The sequence below is a fragment of the Nomascus leucogenys genome, chromosome X (genome assembly GCF_006542625.1).
Source record: "Nomascus leucogenys isolate Asia chromosome X, Asia_NLE_v1, whole genome shotgun sequence".
In the NCBI taxonomy this organism is placed as follows: Eukaryota; Metazoa; Chordata; class Mammalia; order Primates; family Hylobatidae; genus Nomascus; species Nomascus leucogenys.
In genome coordinates, this window is record NC_044406.1 from 82763420 (window position 1) to 82786496 (window position 23077).

Sequence of the window (23077 nt, forward strand, 5' to 3'; positions counted from 1 at the left end):
TTTATTGGATATGACACCAAAAGCACAAACAGAAAGAAGTAAGAATAGATAAATAAGACTATATCAAACTACAATGCTTCTGCACAGCAATGGAAACATTCAAAAGAGTGAAAAAGCTACCTACAGAACAGGAAAAACCTTTTTCAAGCCATAAATCTGATAAGAGCTTAATATCCAAATTATATAACTAATTCTTACAAGTCAATAGCCAAAAAGAAAAAAAACTGGGAAAATGAATTTAATAAGGGTTCACCCAAAGAAGACATACAAATGGCTTACAGGTATACAAAAAGATTTGCAACATCTCTAGTCATCAGAAAACGCAAATAAAATCAAAATGAGTTATCAGTTCATATCTGTTAGGGGACTGTTATCCAAAACTCAAAAGATAGCAAGTTTTGGTAAGGATGGGGAAAAATTAAAACCATTGTACACTGTTGATTGAAATGAATTTCGGTGCTGCTGCTGGGGCAAATGGTATTCAGATTTCCTAAAACTAAAAATAGAATTACTATATTGTCCAGAAATCCTACTTCTGCACAACAATGGAAACAATCCATTGAAATCTAAATTTCAAAATAATCAAAATAAGTATACTAAAGACATATCTGCACTCCCATGATTTATTGCATCATTATTCACATTAGTCAAGATGTAGAAATAACCTAAAAGTCTACTGATGGATAAATGGATAGAGAAAATGTAACATATACATACAATGGAATATTATGAAGCCTTTATAAATAAAAAAGTCTTTCTATACATGACAACATGGATAAATCTGAAGGATATTTTATTAAGTAAGATAAGCCAGTCACGGAAGGATAAATTCTGCATAATTCCATTTTTATTAGATACTTACATTGTTTTATTAGGCATCTAAACTAGTGAAACTCACAGAAACAGAAAGTAACGTGGTGTTGTCAGGCGCTGTGGGGAGGAAAAATGGGGAGTTGTTCAACATGTATAAATTTTCAGTTATATAAGATGAATAATTCTAGAAATCTGATAAACAACATTGTGTTTATATTTAACAGTTCTGTGTGTGCACTTAACATTTGGTTAAGGGGGGAGACTCAACAGTTTTTACCACCATAAAACAATAAGATAAAAGCAATGAAACAGCACCCAAGCACAGTGCCCCTGTACACACACTCACGAGTACCCTAAGAATAATAAATGATTGACACCATTAATATTTTAAAGTATACTAAATGTGGCATGGTTTACAAGAAAAAGAATCATCTTTGAAACCATACATTCTCTGCTCCCAATCTTGGCACCACCACTTGTTAGCTATATGATATTAGGCTACTAACTTTAAGCTCTCTGAGACAGTCTCTTCTGCATAGTGGATTCTATAACTGTCGAATGGCTTCATTGAAATTCATGCTTACGAAATTATGGTATAGTATAAGAAATACTGGCAAACCTAATCCAGCAACATATCAAAATTTTATCCACCATGATAAGTCGTTTTCATCCCTGGGGGGGGATGCAAGGCTGGTTCAACATACACAAATTAATAAATGTAATTTATCACATTAACAGAACTAAAGACAAAAAACACATTATTATTTCAATCGACCCAGAAAAGGCCTTCAATAAAATTCAAAATCTCTTCATGTTAAAAACTCCCAATAAACTTGGTATTGATGGAACATACCTCAAAATAATAAGAGCCATTTACGACAAACCCACAGCCAATATCATACTGAATAGGCAAAGCTGGAAGCATTCCCCTTGAAAACTGGTACAAGACAAGTTTGCCCTCCCTTATCACTCGTATTCAACATTGTATTGGAAGATCTGGCCAGGGCAATCAGACAAGAGAAAGAAATAAAAGGGTATTAAAATATGAAGAGATAAAGTCAAACTGTTTGCAGATGACATGATCCTCTATCTAGAAAACCCCATCATCTCAGCCCAAAAGCTTCTTAAGCTGATAAGCAACTTCAAAAAAGTCTCAGGATACAAAATCAATGTGCTGAAATCACAAACTTTCCTATTCACCACCAATAGACAAGCAGAGAGCCAAATAGTGAATGAAATTTTATTCACAATTGCTATAAAGAGAATAAAATACCTAGGAATACAACCAACAAGGGAAGTGAAGGAACTCTTCAAGGAGAGCTAAAAACCACTGCTCAAGGAAATCAGAGAGGACACAAACAAATAGAAAAATATTCCATGCTCATGGATAGAAAGAATCAATATCGTGAAAATGGCCATATTGCTAAGTTATTTATAGATTCAACGCTATTTGCATTAAATTACCATTGACATTCTTTACAGAATTAGAAAAAACTACTTTAAAATTTATATGGAGCCGAAAGTGAGCCCATATAGTCAAGATAATCCTAAGCAAGAAGAAAAAGCTAGAGGCATCATGCTACCCGACTTCAAACTGTGCTGCAAGGCTACAATAACCAAAACATCATGGTATTGGTGCAAAAACAGACACATAGACCAATGGAACAGAATAGAGAACTCAGAAATAAGACTGCACAACTACAACTGATTTACAACAAAATGACAAAAACAAGCAATGGGGATAAATTCCCTATTTAATAAATGGTACTGGGAGAACTGGCTAGCCATATGCAGAAAATTGAAAATGAACCACTTTCTTACATTTTATACAAAAATTAACCCAAGATGGATTAAAGACTTAAATGTAAAACTCAAAATTATATAAACCTTAGAAGAAAACCTAAGCAATATCATTCAGGATATAGGCAATGGAACAGAACAGAGCCCTCAGAAATAATGCCACATATCTACAACCATCTGATCTTTGACAAACCTGACAAAAACAAGAAATGGGGAAAGGAGTCCCTGTTTAATAAATGGTGCTGGGAAAACTGGCTAGCCATATGTAAAAAGCTGAAACTGGATCACTTCCTTACACCTTATACAAAAATTAATTAAAGATGGATTCAAGACTTAAGTGTTAGACCTAAAACCATAAAAACCCTAGAAGAAAACCTAGACAATATCATTCAGGACACAGGCATGGGCGAGGACTTCATGTCTAAAACACCAAAAGCAATGGCAACAAAAGCCAAAATAGACAAATGGGATCTAATTAAACTAAAGAGCTTCTGCACAGCAAAAGAAACTACCATCAGAGTGAACAGGCAACCTACAGAATGGGAGAAAATTTTTTCAATCTACTCATCTGACAAAGGGCTAATATCCAGAATCTACAATGAACTCAAACAAATTTACAAGAAAAAAAACAAACAACCCCATCAAAAAGTGGGCAAAGGATATGAACAGACACTTCTCAAAAGAAGACATTTATGCAGCCAAAAGACACATGAAAAAATGCTCATCATCACTGGCCATCAGAGAAACGCAAATCGAAACCACAATGAGATACCATCTCACACCAGTTAGAATGGTGATCAGGAAACAACAGGTGCTGGAGAGGATGTGGAGAAATAGGAACACTTTTACACTGTTGCTGGGACTGTAAACTAGTTCAACCATTGTGGAAGTCAGTGTGGCAATTCCTCAGCAATCTAGAACTAGAAATACCATTTGACCCAGCCATCCTATTACTGGGTATATACCCAAAGGATTATAAATCATGCTGCTATAAAGACACATTCACACGTATGTTTATTGTGGCGCTATTCACAATAGCAAAGACTTGGAACCAACCCAAATGTCAACAATGATAGACTGGATTAAGAAAATGTGGCACATATACACCATGGAATACTATGCAGCCATAAAAAAGGATGAGTTCATGGTTCATGTCCTTTGTAGGGACATGGATGAAGCTGGAAGCCATCATTCTCAGCAAACTATCGCAAGGACAAAAAACCAAACACCGCATGTTCTCACTTATAGGTGGGAATTTAACAATGAGAACACATGGACACAGGAAAGGGAACATCACACACGTGGGTCTGTTGTGGGGTGGGGGGATGGGGGGGATAGCATTAGGAGATATACCTAATGTTAAATGACGAGTTGCTGGGTGCAGCACACCAACATGGCACATGTATACATATGTAACTAACCTGCACGTTGTGCACATGTACCCTAAAACTTAAAGTATAATAATAAAAAATAAAAAAAGAAAAAAAAAGAATCAATCAACCATGGTATCTTCCCTCCATAAGAAAAAGATTACAACACTTGGACTTCCATATGTATTTATCCTGTTTTGTCTGTATTTCTTAGCCACCAAAAGTTAAAATACAAATTCTGTCAAGTTTCAAAGGGAGTTTTATCAAACTTTTGGCCGCAGTTTTTTCCAAAAGCAATGCAATACTTTTAAAATTTCAGTACCTTTAACATGCAGTGCTTTTTTTGTTTGTTTGTTTGTTTTCTATAATACTACGGTTTTATATACATGACTTTCAATTAGGCCGTTTTAGAAATGTCACAGAAATGAATCTAGAGAAGGTTGAGAGCTAAAACCAGTGATGTAGGATTAAGATGAACACTAAATTTACAAGTACTTTGTATATTATCACTAAAAAGCCCAAAACTTCTGAAGTATAGCCTTCTTTTAGAATCAAATTCTACTATAGTGTACTGACAATTTGCCAGGTCCCAGTGAAATTCTTAACGAGTACCTAAATCCAGGGTCTCTTATTGTGTCTTTCATTTTTATAACCTGTGCCTCTCATTCAGCAAATTGTAATGTAGATAATACATACATAACTGCATCTGTCATGCAACACCATTCTTTAGAATGCAGTATGAGGTTCACATCTCCCTGAAAGCTTTTCATGATTAACACCTTTTTTTCTAGAAATTGCCAAGAAAGAACGCCATATGATCTTTCATAATAGGCATTAATCATCTTAAGACAGGATCAATCAACTATGGTATCTTCCCTCCACAAAAAATTGCAAAACTTTGACTTCCATGTGTATTCCATGTGTCATATCACACTCATGCCTTTATAAAATACGTGTGTATAATTTCTACTCTGTAATCCCTTTGCCTGTTGATAGTACTTTTAATTACTTTGTCTGATATAGATTGGATATTCAATGGTCTTTTCTATAAGAATTATACGAAACTTGATGGCAGGCATTAAGTCCTAAAACCATGGTAGATCACTTTCTTTTAGGCAATATCTGAATATTTTCAAACATTTAGTCTCATAATATGTATAAATTTAACTGACATTACCACTGCCCACTACAAATCAAAGCAATATTTCACTCAGCCAACTGACATTTTTCATGGAATTATTAAATTCTGTCTTTGATGGTTCACAAAGAACAGAATTTTTTTTTGTAGGATATTTTAAAATATACATTTCAAAGATATATACTTCTCTGACTATGTTTAGGAAAACTTTATGATTTTTAACATCATTCTTAGTTCATCAAGCAATGAACACACTTACACTATCCCAGTATTTGTATTTCCTAACATTAACAAATGACTATCAACTTTCACGTATTTAGGCATATATTTCTTTTTGTGTTTGGAACTCCAACACATAGTTATACACATACAGGGATCACTGTGGACACTGGTGAAATAATGTTTCCACAGTTCACAAAAGCCAACATATGATGAGTAGCACCAGGAAGAATTGGTTAAAAAATATAAAGCATCTTCCTCTTGTACAAAGTCATATAGAACTGCAACAAGGTGTGCTCTTCTAGTTATTGTGCTTCTGCATCCAAAGCGATGTAATGAAACAGGAACAGAACAGCTATAATGATCAAGAGGATAACACAGATATAGGATAAGAACAAACATGGTATTGGTACTGTTTTTCAGGAAAAGATTCAATACAAGTTTATTAAATACAATTGGATTGTATAAAATTAGTTATTAAGAAGGTGAACAAGCCAAGAAAAGGCAAAAATAATCCATGGTGATAGCAATCAAAACAGTGAGTGCTTTTGTGGAGGAGGGAGTTAACTGAAAAATAAGCACAAGGAAATTTAGCAGCTAAATAAATGTTTTAGTGGAGTGTTAGTAGCACAGGTGTATATATTTGTTTAGACTCATTGACCATAAACTCTGTGCATTTTCCTGTTTGCGATTTTGCCTCACTGAAAAAGAAAGAAAAAAATTGAATAGCCTGAAACACACTTATTCACCAAATATAAATGTTCCAGGACATTGGATCATTCCCTTGAGACTTTATTAAACAACAATTTTCAGGACAAATAAAGAAAGCTTTGCTACATATGGGCTAGAATAAATATATAAGGCATGTGGCAGGCTTTATTCTACAGTTTGGAAATGGAAACATTTTCTATTAGGTTGGTGCAAATATAATTGTGGTTTTTCCCTTTAAAAGTAATGGCAAAAACCGCAATTACTTTTGCACCAACCTAATACTTCGAAAGGTCTGGATTTATTTTACAATGAAGGGGAGAAAATATTGATATTGAAAGTAATTTATTTTCTATTAGGTTCAAGTAGCATTTTAGTCTATCCTTCAAAGTTTCTGATCTGTAACCTCTCCTTCTCCACAAACTAGTTTCCAAATACAAGGTTATTATCCTGTGCCTTTCCTGACAAACACTATTTAAAACTTCTGATATAGCTTACAAATAAATGCAGAGCAGGTGATTTCAGAAAGACAGAGTTTGGTCATTTTGTAATTTTTGCGCAAAATACCTCTGCTAAAAATATTATGGATTTAAAAACCGTACAGAAAAGAATAATCATAATGAATAAAGCTATAAAGAATAATCCTTATAAGTAAGACCTAAAGATTTGGAGTATCCTTAACTGTAATATAAAATTTGGGGCTAGGGAACAATTTGTTAAAGCATGAAGTATTACAAGCAAATTTTTCTGAACCTGCCCTAAATTAGAACAAAACCCTGAATATGAGGACTGTGACACTATTTTAAAAATGTTACTAACGAGAAAGAACAAATATCTCCTCTGCTAACATTTAAAACTAGAGACAACAATTCTATGTCTAGGATGTTCATAACAACATTTTTGAAGATATACAATGAGATGATTTCTAATGGGATCTTATTAGCTTCATGATTCAATGATTCTAACAAATAAAATGATCACTAAGTGCATAAAACTTAACAAGTAAAGGCATTTCTTACTAGAAAATTATAATACTTAAATAATGAAATTATTTTGAGGTATAGTAAATTATTTTAAGTCCCCTATCACCTTACAGAAATTTATTGACAAGCTAATTCTATTTCATTTTAGTCTAAAAGAATGAGACCAATTTTACATTTTTTTATCATACTCAATTCACCTCACTATAAGCAATAATATACCCTCATTAATTTTTAAATATATATATATATTTTAAGAATTCCAATTCAAAGTTTAATTGAATATCTTCATGTTTGCTTTGATCAAATGATTCTAAAGCACATTTAGTATTAGATCACTTGAGCTAATTATATGTCAAGAAATTTAAATTTTGAGAGACAACCGAAACCCAGACCTAGAAATGAAAAGAAAGTGAATATATACTTCAGAGAAAAATATGTAAATTGGCTCTTAAATATACAAAAATAGGTTCAAATTCATTTATACTAAGAAAAATGCAAACTGAAACAACACTGAAATACTACTTCTTACATAGGAGATTGACGAAAATTTAAAATTATGAAAACAAATTCTGCTGGTGAAGCTGTAGGGGGGCAAGTGATTTCGATTACTGTTGGTGGGAAAGAAAAGAAATGCACCATTTCAGGAGGAAAATTTGACAATACCTGAGGAGACAACAATGTTTAGCCCTTTTACCAAGAAATTTTAGTTTTAGGAATTTTCCTTGAAATACATAAATCAGACCATATGAAAATGCGTATGCACAATGATGCTTATTACAATGTTGTTTGTAATTTTAAAAAATATGAGAGAAAAATTTCTACATGGGAGAATAGTTGAATTAACTTTAGTACATCCTCAAAATGCATTATTATGCAGTTGTAAAATAAGAATGAGAAATATCTTTATGAGTGTACACTAGGAAGTTCCAGGTATATGATAAGTGTAAAAGACAACATGCAGAAAGTATCTAGAAAGAAAGTATATTTCATAAGGAGGCTGTATAAGAAAATATTCACATAGTAGTTATTGTGCAAAAATATAATGCAGATGGACAAGCCAGAAATTAAACAGATAAGTTACATAACATGGGCTAGGTGGGAACCGGGTGGAAATATTGGGGATTATGAAAAAGATTGAAAGAATAAAGGTGGCGGAATAATATGTCGCTATTATTTTTTATGCAGTTTGACTTTCAGAGCAATGGTAATATTTCAAAAACACAAAAAGTAAATAAATAATTAAAATCAATCAGCATGGAGGAAACCCAAAATGAAATAAAAACAGCAAAAGAAGTAATTAACTGTATTGTGAGCAATATGAGCACACTGAAGATACAAGAAAAATAGTTAACCTAGGTAACATTGGAAAACAAAATTCAATTATATAAAATAAGAATACTGACAAAAAGTACTATGCAAAAATGTGTTCTCTGGTTTTTAAGTGTGTTTCCTTATTTTCATTATTTTATTTTTAGCAGCTTTAATGAGACATAGTTCAAATATCAAAATGTAGGCATAAAGGGGTACAATTCAAAAATATTACTAAGCAAATTTGTTTACTCACAGCATTGTGCAATCATTATCACAATATAATTTAAAAGCATTTCCATTACCACCAAATTAAATATTATTCCCATTAACAGTCACTTCTACCGTCTCATCCAGCCCTAGGCAAGCACTATTCTACTTCTTACCTCTACTGATTAGCCTGTTCTGTACATTTCTTATAAACTGAATAACACAATTTATGACTTCCATTACTTAGTCCGATGTTTTCAGTGTTCAGCCATGTTTTAGCAGGAATCAAACATCATTTCTTTTTATAGTCGTCATACTTTTTTAGGACCACTGTGAATGTGTGTGCACATGCAAACACACACACATATTGTTAACTATCAGCCGATGAACATATGAATTGCTTCTACTTTTTGACTAGAAAAAAATAGTACTACTATGAATATTTGTGTGAAAATTTTTGGGCAGACATATATTTTAATTTATATTGGATATATATTTAAGAGTAAAACTGCTGGGTCATACGATAACTGTAAGTTTAACCTTTTTAGTAACTGTCAGATATTTTCCAAAGCAGCTACAACAGTTTACATTTCCACCAGCAATGTATGGTAGTTCCAATTTTTTCACATCTTCACCCGCATTTGTTACTGTTTTTTTTTTCTTGGAAACAAAAATGAATTTTTAAATTAGAATAATTGTTTTAGATAATTCTAGATTCAATGCTATCTTAAGAAAAATGTTTGGAGAAATCTCATGTACTGGTCATCTATTTCCCTGCAATGGTATAATTTTGCAAAACTATAGTACAATATCACAACCAGGATATTTATTTTAAGGTAGGCAAAATACAAAATATATTCATTACTACACAGGTTACTGTGTTGACATTTAATAGCCACATTTTTTTCCCTCTTGACCCTGCCCCTTAAACTCTGAAAACCACTAATCTTCTCCATTGCTACTATCATTATTTCAATAATATTATAAAAATAGAATTAGGCCAGGCACAGTGGCTCATGCCTGTAATCCCAGCACTTTGGGAGGCTGAGGTGGGCGGATCACGAGGTCAAGAGATCGAGACCATCCTGGCCAACATGGTGAAACCCCGTCTCTACTAAAAGTACAAAAATTAGTTGGGCATGGTGGTGCGTGCATGTAGTCCCAGCTACTCGGGAGGCTGAGGCAGGAGAATCGCTTGAACCCGGGAGGTGGAGGTTGCAATGAGCTGAGATGGCACCACCACACTCCAGCTTGGTAACAGAGTGAGACTCCATCTCAAAAAAAAAAAAAAAAAGAAAAAGAAAAAAATAGAATGATACACGTTGTAACCTTTGAGATTGGATCTTTTTTACTCATTATAATTCTCTGGAAATTCATCCAGATTTTTGCACGTATTAATAGATTATTTAATTTTAGAATTGAGTAATATTGTATTTATAGCAGTCAGTTCTCCAAAGAAACAGAACCAATATTAGTTATATATCTGTATCTATCTATCTATATATACGAAATAGGTTCAAATTTATTTATACTAATGATCTATCTATCTATTTATCTATCTATCTAATAAATCTCCAGAGAATTATGCTGAATGAAAAACAGCCACAATATATATGTTGTGGGGGTCAAAAGAAAGCTTCCCCTCTGCCCTCTAAAGGTTTGCTGAAAATGAACTGACAATAGGCAGATTTATAGGAGAAAAGGCATAAAAATTTATGTAATGTGCATAAGCATGTGGAGATTGCAGGAGAATAATTATGGAATAAGCCAGTTAGGTCCAAATGCTTTTGTATGCCCTTCTTCATAGCAGAAGAGGAGATGGGGAAAATGTGACCAAATGTGACCATGACTTTTAGGTGGAATAATTAGACCCAGTGCTCAGACAATGATTAGTAAATAATTCTCTTTACGTATTGTATGAAACCTGAGACAAAGTTCATCTGGGCTGTAGGTGTAGGATTCAAATTTCAGTCTCTTCCTCTGTGATATGACTTGTAATATTCTCTGGTTAATAAAGTTTCAGGAGAGAATCAAAAGTAATTGTCTTCTTCTTTAGCAAGTCTAGTTTCTAAGTGGATATGGGAACTTCAGAAAAGAGCCTCATCCTGTGCATTGGGAGAGAGAGAGGATTGAGAGACAGAAGTCAGGGAAAAGGTCAGAAAGACCTTGACGGAACTTCTTTAGTTATCATGTCAAACTACCACTTCTTAGGATACCATTTTCTGAGCCCCAACAATATATAAATTTAATTGTATTTATTATATATAATAAATAAATATACAAGCCTATATATTGTATATCTACTTATATATAATATCTATTATCTATACTATATATAGATATATAATATCTATTATCTATATTATATACAGATATATAATATCTATGATATATTATATATAAAATAATATATATCTGGAGATATATAAAATATATATAGATTCTCTCTATACATTTATATATAAATATCTACATATAGTATATATTATATAATAGTATTATATAATAATATATAATATAATAGTATAACATACTATTATTTATTATTATATAATATGTAATATACATTATATTATAATTTATCTATATATTTATATATACTATATCTATATATTTGATGTAGATACTATAGATATTATTATATATGTAGTATATGTATAAATAATATCTCTCCCTCCCGCAGATTTTTATATAAAAAATCTGGAAATTATGTATATGTATATATATATATATAGAGAGAGAGAGAGAGAGAGAGGGAGGGAGAGACATTTTCAGAAATTGGATTAGATTATGCAAATGTAGTGTCTGGCAAGTTGAAAATCTTCAGGGTATACCTGCAGGGTGGAGACCCAGGGAGAGCTGATGTGGTCGCTTAAGTTTGAATGCATTCTAGAGGCAGAATTCCCTCTTCCTAGGGGACCACAGTAATTTTTGTATCAAGTTATTCAAATGATTAAATGAGAATCTATCATGTTATGGATGGTAACTGTTTTGCTGGTAGGCTACTGATTTAAATGTTAATGTTATCTACAAAACAACTTTATAGCAACATCTAGACTGGTATTTGACCGAATACCTTGGTGCTGTGGCCTAGTCAAGGTGACACACAAAGCTGACCATCAAAATCCACCTCTGGTCAACGTAATACCCATACATCTCCTTAAATCATACTTAATCTCCAAATAAAGACTATTAAGGTCATTCTTTCACTTAAAATGATATAACTATCCTGTGTACAGTTGAAAATACACTAACCACTTTCCCAGAAGAGAATGTAAAGTCCTTGGGCTATGTTCAGTCTTCTTGATATTTTGTAATTTAAATAACATAGTGTAAAATTAATAATATTTAAATACTATAAAGTCAATAATCTTCTAAGGGTATAAGAAAGGGAAGGAAATATTTATTTGACATGTATTCCTACAAATAAACATATTTATAAAAAAATAAAAAAAAGTCATGGCAATTAGGTCCTCAATTCTGTAACTGGTCACGTGGTGGTAGCTTGTATTTATAACTATTTCCTTTCACTACCTCTGCCATATTTCCCTGAGCCTCAGGAAGCACCTCAACTGGTAATGGTTTATTAGCTGGTGAGGTGATCCAAAGGTTCATTGCTGAAGGGTCTGGACCATTAGTAGTCCTGCCTCAATTGGGTTCTTGTAGTTTTCCATTGACTTTAATCATAGGGCCTGATAGTACTAAAAGACACCATAAGAGCTTGCCTATATTCTGGAAATACTTGTCTTTCCCTACACTGTGAAGTAGTAGTCAAATTTCCCCTTGGTAATCATAATCCATCACCCCAGGGGGCACAGTAACTTCTTTCTTTGTTGATTAAGGGGCTTAAGGAGCCCAATGTGGCCAGGTGGCAGCCTTAAAATCCAGTCTAATGGAATCACTGTTGTGGCTCCTCGTGGAATCATTCTTTCCTTTAAAACTAAGACCTCTAAGACAGCAGAGCATAAGGCCATGGATACAAAAAGTGCAAAATTTGCTAGTGGATTACTAGTGGTAGTAGAAAGTGGTATCATTCCCATTGTCACTCCTTGATTCCTAGGCCTATGAATCCTAGCAATAGAGAGACAGCAGCATATACTGGATGCTGATTCAGAGGTGATACAACCTCCTGGAAAAATTTATCCCAACCCAACAACGAGTTTTTACTTAGCTTGCACTGTACCTAGGTCTTCAAAAGGCCATATCTGAGGATTAATTTTAGCCATCAGTTTGATGGGTTAGGAGATACTCAGATAGCTGGTAAAGCATTAGTTCTGGGTATGTCTAACAGTGATTCCAGAACAGATTGGCACTTGAATTAGTGGAATGAGTAAGGAAAATCTGCCTTCCCCATGGTAGGTGGGCATCATTCAATCTGTTGAGGGCTCAGGATAGAACAAAAAGACAGAAGGAAGTTGAATTTGCTCTTTCTTCTAGAGCTGGAACACTGATATTCCCTTGCCCTCAGAAATCAGAATGTTAGGATCCTGAGCCTTTGGAATCTGGAAATTACACTAGTTGTCCTGGACTGAGAGTTACACCATCAGCTTGGTGGAACTAAGATTGACTCATCAGTCTGGACTCAGACTGAATTACACTGCCAACTTTCCTGGTTCTCCAACTTGCATATTGTGAGACTTCTCAACCTCCATGATCACAAAAAACAATTCCCATAATAAATATCCTTGTAATCTATCTATGTATATCTATCTGTCTATCTATCTATATCTGTATCTATCATCTATCTATCTATCTATCTATCTATCTATCTATCTATCTACCTACTTACCTATCTTCTATTGGTCCTGTTTATCTGAAGAACCTTGACTAATACACAATTCTACAATTGTTTCAAACAAGTTCATTCAGGATAGTGGGGGACATGTTAACATGGGTGAACTCACCATGAGCTCATTACTACACTTTAATTGCTGTGAAGTAAGTTTTTTGATCAGTAGCAATACTGTGTGAAATATCATGATGGTAGATAAGGCATTCTGTAAGTCCAGAGATGGTAATTTTGGAAGAAGCATTGCTTACAATGTTGTTTACTTTGCTGTCCAGAAGTTTGATGCCATTCCATTTGTCTATTTTAGCTTTTGTTGCCTATGCTTTTAGGATCATCTTCAAAAAATCAATGCCCACCTACTGTCATGGAGCTTTTCTCCTGTTTTCTTTTACTAGTTTTAGAGTTTCAGGTCTTATGTTTAAGTCGTTAAGACATTGCGAGTTGATTTGTGTATATGGTATAACATAGAAATGTAATTTCATTATTATGCATGTAGATAGCTAGCTTTCCCAATACCTTTTATTTAAAAGGTTGTCCTTTCTCATTGTGTGTTTCTGGCACCTTTGTCAAAAAGTAATTGACCATAAGTACACGGGTTTATTTCTGGGCCTTCTATCCTGTTTCTTGGATTGATGTGTCTGTTTTTATTACAGTTCCATGCTGTTTTGCTTGCAATTCCTTTATAATATGTTTTCAAATCAGGAATTGTGATGTTGCCATTCTTGATCTTTTTGCTCAAGTTTGTCTTGACCAGGTCTTTTGTGCCTTTATGCAAATTTAAGAATTTTTTTTTGTCTAATACTTTGGAAAATGACACTGGAATTTTGATAGAGATTGCATTAAATCTGTAGCACATCTTGCGTGGTATAGATATTTAATGAATATTTATTCTTTCACACCATGAATATAGGTCATCTTGCCTTTATGTTTTCTTCAATGTAATTTATCAGTGTTTTACAGTTTTCTGTATAAGTCTTTCACCTCCTTGGTTAAATTTACAACAAAGTGTTTTATTTTTTGTTGTTATTGTAAATGGGGTTTTACATTTTCTTTTTAGATGGTTCATTATTAGTATATAGAACTGTTACTAATTTTTATATGTTTATTTTGTATTCTACAATTTTACTGAGTTTATCAGCTCTCAGTTTTTTTTGTGAAGTCTTTACCATTTTCTACATATAAGATCATGTCAACAGCAAATAGAGATAATTTTACTTCTTTCTTTTTAAGTATAATGCCTTTTATTTTTTGCTCTTGAGTAATTGCTCTTACTAGGACTTCCATTACTATGTTGAATAGAAATCATGAGAATGGACAGCCTTGTCTTGTTCTTGATCCTAGGAGAAAAACTTTCAACTTTTAACCATCAAGAATTACGTTTGCTACAAGTTTGTTATAAATGGCCTTTATTGTGTTGAAGTACATTCCCTTTATACCTGATTTAACTCTCATATTAGAGATAAAATTGCATTATACACCACTCTCACAGTATAGATGGCTCCTGACTTATGGTGATTTGACTTACATTTTAAACTTTAAAATGATATGAAAGCAATATGCAGTCAGTAGAAATTGTACTTTGAGTACCCATACAACCATTCTGTTTTTCGATTTCAGTAGTCAATAAATTACATGAGATATTCAAAACTTTATTATAAAATAAGTTTTATGTTAGATGATTTTGCCCAACTGTAGGATAATATAAGTGTTCTGAACCTGTTTAACTTAGGCTAGGCTACAGTATGATGTTTGGTTTATTAGGTGTTAAAATGCATTTTCAACTTAGAATATTTTTGACTTACAATAAATTTATCAGGATGTAATCCCATTATAATTTGAGGAGAATTTGTATTAGGCAATTATGACTACATATAACTTATTCCATTGAGTTTTTTACTTTCATATTTTTTAGTTATTAATAAGCAGTTTTTGGTTTCAGATTAAGGAACTCCCTTTAGCAATTCCTGTAAGGCAGACCTAGTAATGATGAACTCCTTTAGCTTTTGTTAATTTGGGAATGTTTTTATTCATCTTTCATTTGAAGAACAGCTTTGTTATTCAAAGTATTTTTGGTTGACAGGTTTTTTTTTTTCTTCAGTCCTTTAAATTTATCTTTTCACTCTCTCCTGGCCTTCAGTTTTCTGCTGATAAATCTACTGAAAGTAATATTTGGGCTCCCCTAAATGTGATGTTTCTTATTTTCTGCTGCTTTCAGTATTCTTTCTTTGTCTTTGATTTTTGATGATTTGATTATGATGTGCCATAATGAACTTCTCCTTGAGTTGAATTTGATTGGAGACTTCTCTGCTCCCTGTAACTGAGTGCTGTGTCTTTCTCCAGACTAGGGAAATTTTCAGCCACTGTTTCCATAAATGTGCTTTCTGGGCTTTTTGTTGTTGTTGTTCTCTCTTTTCCTGCTGGAATTCCTATTATGTAAAAATTAATTGGCTTGTCAGTACCCCATAATTTCTGTAGACCTTCTTCTTTATGTTTTTTCCTTCTACTGCTCTGAGTGGATAATTTCAGATATCCTGTCTTCAAGGTCATTGATTCTTTCTTCTGCTTAATCGAGTCTGCTGCTTTTTTTATTAAATTTTTCACATAAGTTATTGCATTCTTTATCTCTAAGATTTCTATTTTTTATTATTTCTCTTTTTCTGAAACTTCTCATTTTGTTCATGAGTTGTTTTCTAAACTTTATTGAATTTTCTATAAATATATGTATTTTTAAGTTCCTTGAACTTCTTTAAATAGATTATTCTGAATTCTCAGTCATTTTATGTATGTCCATTTCTTCCAAGTCTGTTACTAGACGTTGATTAGTTTCTTTTGGTGGTGTAATATTTCCTGGATTTCTTATAATTCTTGTGTTTTTGTACTGATGCCTGCTTATTTGAGGAGACGGTCATCTATTCCAGCCATTGCAGATATTCTTTGGTAGTGATTAACCTTTACTATTTAGTCTAACCAGGGTTTCTGGATGGGCCAGCTGGTATCGACCATGGACAGACAGACTGCAGTGTTGAGTTCTCTATTTGGGCTGGGTAACTTCCTGTTCTCTGAGGTTGAATGTTTCTGCTAGCTGTGCTCTTCAATAAGGTGGGACTACTGGCTGAACTCTGTCATTAGGTGGAGATGTTGACTGGGTTCTGCAATTATCTCTGATCAGGCAGGGTTGCAGGTTGTTTTCTTTGGCTGGGAAGTACTGTTGTTTGAAATCTGTAGTTTGGCAGTGCTGTGTGCTGGGCTCAGAAGCTGGAGGGGTATCTGGGGTTACTGCTTGGCCATATGTGGTAAAGACAGCCAGAGGCATTTGCTCCACAGATGTACATGGATGTGAGCTCGCTTCATGGCCTGGGGTAGGCTTAATCAAAGCACAAAATCTTGGTGGAATTGCCTTTCAGCAGCTGGAATTGGGTGGGGCTGGATGCTCTACACAATAATGTACATTTTTCTTCTGGCCAAGTAAAGGCTTAATGAGAGCACTAGAGCTGCTTTCCTAAGGTCTACTGATTTAAATGTTAATCTCGTCAAAATCCAGTCTGGCTTTTGAGCAAATATTTGAATACCGTGGCCCAGTCAAATTAACATATGAAATTAACCATCACATGTCTGTATTAGTTTGCGAGGAATGCCAGAACAATGTAACAAAGGCTGAGTTATTTGTTTATTTATTTATTTAAGATGGTGTCTCACTCTGTTGCTCAGGCTAAAGTGCAGTGGCCCAGTCTTCGCTCACTGCAACCTCCACCTCCTGGGTTCAAGCAATTCTCCTGCCTCAGCCTCCTGAATAGCTGGGATTACAGGTATAAGCTACCACTCCTGGCTATTTTTTTTTTTTTTCTATTTTTCATAGAGACAGGGTTTCACCATTTTGGCAAGGCTGGTCTCGAACTCCTGACCTCAGGTAATCTGCCTGCCTTGGCCTCCCAAAGTGCTAGGATTACAGGCATGAGCCACTGCACCCGGCCAAAGGCTGAGTGATTTAAACAATTTATTTTCTCACTATTCTGGAGGCTTGAAGAATGACAAAGATGTTGGCAGGGTTGACTTCTTTGTTAGCTATTAGCGAAGGATCTGTTCCAGGTGTCTGTCTTTGGCTTGTAGGTGGCCATCTTATCCCTGTGCCTTTAAATCATCTTTTCTCTATAAATGCTTTTGTCCAAATTTTCTTTTGATTTTGGGATATCAGTCATATTGGGTTAGGGCCCGCCATAATGACTTTATTTTAACTCTGTCATCTATTTAAAGACTGTTTATCTGTCTTAGTTTCTCTGGGATAAATGCCAAGGAGTGCATTGCTGGGTTGTGTGGTAGTTGATGTCTACTTTTTTAAGAAACTGTCAAACTGTTTGCCACAGTCACTGTAGCATTTTACATACACACCAGCAATGCATGATAATCCAATTTCTTTACATCCTGGCAAGTATATGGTGTTGTCACTATTTTTTAGTGTAGCCATTTGGGTAAGTGTGTAGTAGTATTGCATTGTGATTTTAATTTGCATTTCCCTAATTTTTAATGATAGTAAACAACTTTTCATATGCTAATTTTTCATCTGCGTATCTTCGTTGGTGAAATGTCTGTTCGTATCTTTTCTCATATTCTAATTGACTTGTTTGTTTTCCAACTGTTGAGCTTTGAGTATTATTTACACATATTACATAGCAGTCCTGTGTCAGATATGTGATTTAAAAATATTTCCTCCCACTCTTTACTGTGTCATTAGATTCTCTTAACAGGGTCATTCATGGAGCATTTGTTTTAAAATTGATGCAGGCTAATATATTAATTTTATTTGTATGGACCGTGCTTTGATATCAAATCTAAAAACTTTTTGCTTAGTCTTAGGTTTCAGATTTTCTCCTTTTTTAAAAAGAGCCATATGTTTTAATTTAAGTCCATGATACATTTTAAGTTAACCTTTACATAAGGTGTGAGTTTTAGGTTGAGGCTTATATTATTTGCCTAATCCAATTGTTTCAGCACCATCTGTTGCTTTATTGCACTAGCTAGACTGTCCAGCACTATGATAAATAAGAGTAATAAGTGTGAACATTCTTTATTTGTTCCTGATTATAAGGGAAATACATCCAGTCTTTCACCATTATGCATAATATTAGTTGTAGGATTTTTTTAGATTTTCTATAATGGTAAGAAAATTCCTCTTTATTTATAATATTCAGAGAATTGTTATTATAAATGGGTGTCGAATTTTGTTTTCCTGAGCTCTATACTTAGGAAAACTAAAAGGAGGGTCAAATAGACATTCTCTGATCAAAACTTCTTTCTTTTCTTTTTTCTTTTTTTTTTTGAGACAGAGTCTTGCTCTGTCACTCAGGCTGGAGTGCAGTGGCGTGATCTCGGCTCACTGCAACCTCTCCCTGCTGGGTTCAAGTGATTCTCCTGTTTCAGCTTCCCGAGTAGCTGGGATTACAGGCGCACGCCACCATGTCCAGCTGATTTTTGTATTTTTAGTAGAGATGGGGTTTCGCCATGTTGGCCAAGCTGGTCTCGAACTCCTGACCTCAGGTGATTCTCCCTCCTTGACCTCTCAAAGTGCTGGGATTACAGGCGTGACGCACAGCCCCCAGCCTCAAATGTTTTTCTTTGTCAATTGACATAGTTATACTTTTTATTTTCTTAGCCTGTTAATATGGTGGATTACATTGATTGATTTTGAATTATTAAACCTTTCTTGCATCCCTGAAATAAAGCCCACACAGCCATGGTCTGTAATTATTTTTATATATTTCTACATTTTATTTGCTGATATTGTATTAAGGATTATTAAAATCTATAGCCATAAAGTGTAATGCTTTGTATTTTTTTTTTTCTTATGATGTCCTTGTCTGGTTTTGGCATCAGGGTAATATTGGCCTCAAGGAATAAGAGTGTTTAGAGAGTGTTCTTATATTATTTTGTCATATTTTAAAATGTTTTGTGAGTAATTCGTATTCATTTTTACTTAAGTATTTGATAGAATTTCTCAATAAAGAAATATGGGCCTGATGTTTTCTTTGTGGAAAGTACTTTTATTACTAATTCAATATCTTTACTTGTTAGAAATCTATCAGTATTTTCTATTTTTCTTGAATAAGGTTTAGTATTTGAGGTTCTTCCAAAAATGTGTATATTTTATCTAAGTAGTCTAATTTATACGCCTACAACTGTTCAAAATATTTCCTTACAAACCACTTTATTTCTGTAAGCTAGTTAGTGTTTTCCCTCTTTCATTACTGATTTGAATAGTTTAAGTCTTATCCTTTTTTTTTTCTTTCTTGGTCACTCTGGCTAATTGTTATCTCTAAACAAGTTTTGACTTCATTTATTGTTTCTAATTTTTTATTCTCTATCATTTTTTGTTGTAGCTTTTTTTTTTTTTCCGGCTGCTTGCTTTGAGCTTATGTTTCTCTTTATTTTCTAATTTATTGAGGTGGAAGCCTAGGTTGTTGATTTGAGATTAACTTCCTTTGTGAAATCTTTATTTACAGCTATAACTGTGCCCCTAAAGACTGCATTTTCTACATCTTGTTAATTTTTGTATGTTTTGTTTTTATTTGAATTCATCACCAATTATTTTGAAATTTTCTTTGTAATTTTTTTCTCTGATCCACTGGTTACTTATACAAATATTGTTTAAGTTACAAATATTTGTTAATTTTCCAAACCCTTTTCTGTTGTTGATTTTTAATCCCATTATTTGATTTACATTTCTTTAATTATTGCTTCATGTAGTTGTCTTTTAAATCATACAGGAGAATAAAAGAGTTGCAAAAAGTACATGTATATTGTCTTTTATTTTTTATTATTATTTTTTCTTGAGACAGAGTCTCGCTCTGTTGCCCAAGCTGGAGTGCAGTGGCACGATCTCAGCTCACTGCAAGCTCCGCCTCCCAGGTTCACGCCATTCTCCTGCCTCAGCCTCCCTAGTAGCTGGGACTACAGGTGCATGCCACCACGCCCAGCTAATTTTTTTGTATTTTTAGTAGAGACGGGGTTTCACCTTGTTAGCCAGGATGGTCTCCATCTGTGAGCTACCGCACCCGGCCTTGTCTTTTATTTTTACCTGTCTAGTTACTTTTTTCCAGTGCTCTTTATTTCTTTATGTGGAATAATATTTTTGTTATGTCCTTTTAATTCGTCCTGAGAGTCTTTCTTAATATTTATTGTAGGGTAGTTCTGGTAGCAATGAACACCCTCTGTTTATTTGTTTTGTTTTGTTTTGTTTTGATCAGGGAATGTCTATTTGACCCTCCTTTTGGTTTTCCTGAATATAGAGTTTTTGGGTGACAGTATTTACTTTTCAGCATTTTTAATATGTCATCTCACTGCTTTCTGGTCTTATGGTTATCTGATGAGAAGTTAGAAGAGTCCTTGTATGTGATAAGTCATTTTTTATTTTGCTACTTCTATGGTTTTTTTTTGTCTTTTCACAGTTTGATTTGGGTGTGTCTAGGTGTGGATCTTCTTGAAATAATTCTACTGTGAGTTCATTGAGCTACTTCAATTGGTAAATTAACGCTTTTCATCAAATTTGGGGAGTTTTTGCCCATTCTTTCTTCTGCCCTTTTCTCTCCTCAACTGTCCATCTGTGATTTCCATAATATGTACGTCGGTACATTTGATTAAAACACACATTTCTTTGAGATTCTGTTTATTTCTCTCAATATTTTTCTTTTTACTCCTCAGACTATATGAGCTCAAATTTTCTATTTACAAGTCTGTTGATATTTTCCTTCTTTCAGCTAAAATCTGCTGTTGATTGCCTTAAGTTAGTAGCTAATATTTTGCTACCTTACTTCTCAGCTTCAGAGTTTCTGAGTTATTTTCACTATTTCTGCTTCATTTTTGGTATTCTATACTTGGTAAAACATTGTTGTCATGATTTCTTTTACATCATTATATTTGAATAATTTTAGTTGTAATTCTAGTGTCCTCTAAGTAATTATAAATGGCTACCTTTAGTTCTGATTAGATATGTATATAGCTAGAAGCAGAATATTTTATGGATAAGGTATATATATAGATATATATATATCCGTTTTGTATAAAAAACAAAAAGAGACATGGTTGTATATTTGAGATAGTTCTGTCCACTTAGAGGTCCTAGAAATAGTGAAACCTAGTGGCAATGAGCACGCTTGCCACTCAGATATTAGTTTTCTAAAATCCTAAAAATACCTAATAAAAAAGCCATGGATATTTGTAGCAATAATTGTTCCCAGGATTAATGCAAGCATAGGTCAACATTAGCCTGGGATAACTTGTGGTTTCAGAGAATAATAAAGAGCTCAAAAGATTATGATGGCATGTTGAAAGGAGATAAAGCCAATTTGAAGTAGTGTTCAATACACACATCTGGAGCAATTTGGGCACAAAAATAAATAATAAAAACAATGATATAAACCATAGAAAAACAAATAACCGTGAGACTACACACACACACACACACACACACACACACGTATATAATTGTAAAAATAAGTAGATGGGTGAGAAAAGACAACTGATTTTAAAATAGACACTTAAATATGAAAAATGGAAATAGAGAATCACAATTATCTCAGTCTACATTACAGTACTAATTGTTGCAGGCAATAAACATCTATGGATGTTAAAATGGGAAAACATGATAAGAAATGGGATATTTGCATTTCTGAGAATATCTTATTAAGAGATGCTTATTAGCTACAAAAAAAGGTAACTTTGAAATAGACAGTACTAGAAGACAACAACTTGATTGTCATTAAAGATAATGTTTTCAATAATGAGCCATATTGACATCATTTACTCCCTGATATAATACAGGAATTTTACACTTCTGCATAATACTAGTTAAATGTGTGTAACATCAATCTAATTATGAGAGAACCTCAGCCAAATTAAACAACAAAAAATAGTAACCTTGAAATAGGCAATACTAGAAGGCAACCACTTGTCATTAAGGTTAATATTTCCAGTAATGAACCATATAGACATCATTTACTCCCTCATATAATACAGGGATAATACACTTCTACCTAATGCTTGTTAAAAGTGTGTTCCATCATCTAATTATGAGAAAATATCAGACAAAACTAGAGAGATATTCTACAAAACAAATTGGTAAGTACTTTTCAAATATGTCAAGCTCTCTCTCAATGTCTCAGTCTGTTTGTGCTGCTGTAACAAAATATCGCATATGGTAATTCATATAAACAATAGACATTTATTTCTCATGGTTCTTAAGGCTGGGAAATCCAAGATCAAAGTACCAGCAGGATTGGTGTCTAGTGCAGGCTGCTCTCTTCTTCCAAGATTGTGTGCTGTTGCTGCATACCCCGAACGGGAGGAACACTGTGTTCTCACATGATGGAAGAGGTGAAAGGGGCAAAAAGAGATGAAATCCCTTCATCAAAGGTTTTATAAAGGAAATTAATCCAGCTCATAAGGGCACAGTTCTCATGACTCAATCACCTGCTAAGGCCACACTTCTTAATACCATTGGATTTGGAATTAAGTTTCAACATGAATTTTAGAAATAACAAAAACATCAAACCATAGATTTCAACCCCTGGCCCCCCAAATCCATGTCCTTCTCACATACAACATATATTTATTTTATCCCAGCAGACTCCAAAATCTTAATTTGTACTAGCACCAACTCAAAAGTCTAAAGTCAGCACCTCATCTACATATCTAAATTAGATATGGGTGAGAATCAAAGGTGTGTTTCATCCTGAGGCAAATTGCTTTC